This window comes from Salvelinus fontinalis, chromosome 35 (genome assembly GCF_029448725.1).
Source record: "Salvelinus fontinalis isolate EN_2023a chromosome 35, ASM2944872v1, whole genome shotgun sequence".
NCBI classification, from domain to species: domain Eukaryota; kingdom Metazoa; phylum Chordata; class Actinopteri; order Salmoniformes; family Salmonidae; genus Salvelinus; species Salvelinus fontinalis.
Window position 1 is genome coordinate 42,226,046 of NC_074699.1, and position 2,271 is coordinate 42,228,316.

A 2,271-nucleotide genomic window follows, 5' to 3' on the forward strand; every position below is an offset into this window, starting at 1 on the left:
GGAAGGACTGGCCATCTGGCATTTATTTGCCGATTGGGCCAGTCTAACTTTTCCCCTGGGTGCACAATGAAAATGATCTGGATAATAATATGGGGGGGGGGGGCCCAAAATAAAAAATGGGCCCTATGTTAGAAATGCCTGAGCTGATTTCTGGTCCCAGTTTACCCCTGCTGACCTCTATCCATAGATCTATATAATTTCTCCTTGTTTGTGAGTAGACATTTTATTATGTTATGGCCCGTGGGGCTGTAACAACATAGGCAGGCTACATGCCTGTCCTGTTGGGAGAGTCAGAAGGCTCAAACATACGTTTTTATATTACATTGTAATAAATCTCAGCAACACCGTTCAATCACTGTCTCTGTGTTTATGGCTGTGGGTTTTCCATTAGACCATGTCTTCATTAATACATCAACCAACATATCAGTTTTCATTCTTTTATTTCCTATTTCTGTAAAAGGGTTTCATTGTTGACTCATGTCTTCTACCGTACACCAGGGGGATTCAAATCCAACAGGGACGCACTACTGCTGGTGTTCTGTTACACCTGATCATTAATTGCACCCACCTGGTGATCCAAGTCTAAATTAATCACGGATATGAAAAATTGATTTTTTTTTAAAGTAGTGAAACTGTCTTCGATGCCCGGATATGAATTTGAGGGTGGTACACAGCCAATATCACTGCCCTGACCCCTGGTCAAGGTGTAGGTTCTACCTAGTCTATATAGATGTAATATCTGCTCTCTGACCCCTGGTCAAGGTGTAGGTTCTACCTAGCCTATATAGATGTAATATCTGCTCTCTGACCCCTGGACAAGGTGTAGGTTCTACCTAGTCTATATAGATGTAATATCTGCTCTCTGACCCCTGGACTAGGTGTAGGTTCTACCTAGTCTATATAGATGTAATATCTGCTCTCTGACCCTTGGACAAGGTGTAGGTTCTACCTAGTCTATATAGATGTAATATCTGCTCTCTGACCCCTGGACAAGGTGTAGGTTCTACCTAGTCTATATAGATGTAATATCTGCTCCCTGGTCAAGGTGTAGGTTCTACCTAGTCTATATAGATGTAATATCTGCTCTCTGACCCCTGGTCAAGGTGTAGGTTCTACCTAGCCTATATAGATGTAATATCTGCTCTCTGACCCCTGGACAAGGTGTAGGTTCTACCTAGTCTATATAGATGTAATATCTGCTCTCTGACCCCTGGACTAGGTGTAGGTTCTACCTAGTCTATATAGATGTAATATCTGCTCTCTGACCCTTGGACAAGGTGTAGGTTCTACCTAGTCTATATAGATGTAATATCTGCTCTCTGACCCCTGGACAAGGTGTAGGTTCTACCTAGTCTATATAGATGTAATATCTGCTCCCTGGTCAAGGTGTAGGTTCTACCTAGTCTATATAGATGTAATATCTGCTCTCTGACCCCTGGTCAAGGTGTAGGTTCTACCTAGTCTATATAGATGTAATATCTGCTCTCTGACCCTTGGTCAAGGTGTAGGTTCTACCTAGTCTATATAGATGTAATATCTGCTCTCTGACCCCTGGACAAGGTGTAGGTTCTACCTAGTCTATATAGATGTAATATCTGCTCTCTGACCCCTGGTCAAGGTGTTGGTTCTACCTAGTCTATATAGATGTAATATCTGCTCTCTGACCCCTGGACTAGGTGTAGGTTCTACCTAGTCTATATAGATGTAACATCTGCTCTCTGACCTCTGGTCAAGGTGTAGGTTCTACCTAGTCTATATAGATGTAATATCTGCTCTGACCCCTGGACAAGGTGTAGGTTCTACCTAGTCTATATAGATGTAATATCTGCTCTCTGACCCCTGGACAAGGTGTAGGTTCTACCTAGTCTATATAGATGTAATATCTGCTCTGACCCCTGGACAAGGTGTAGGTTCTACCTAGTCTATATAGATGTAATATCTGCTCCCTGACCCCTGGTCAAGGTGTAGGTTCTACCTAGTCTATATAGATGTAATATCTGCTCTCTGACCCCTGGTCAATGTGTAGGTTCTACCTAGTCTATATAGATGTAATATCTGCTCTCTGACCCCTGGACTAGGTGTAGGTTCTACCTAGTCTATATAGATGTAATATCTGCTCTCTGACCCCTGGTCAAGGTCAATACTCTGGTCAATACTCCTCTCCTCTGTTTCAACAACAAAACAAAAACTATTACAGTCGCTGGGACGAAGAGTGACACTGTTTCCACAAAAGTTCACGAATATAAACACAAAAATATAAACACAACATGC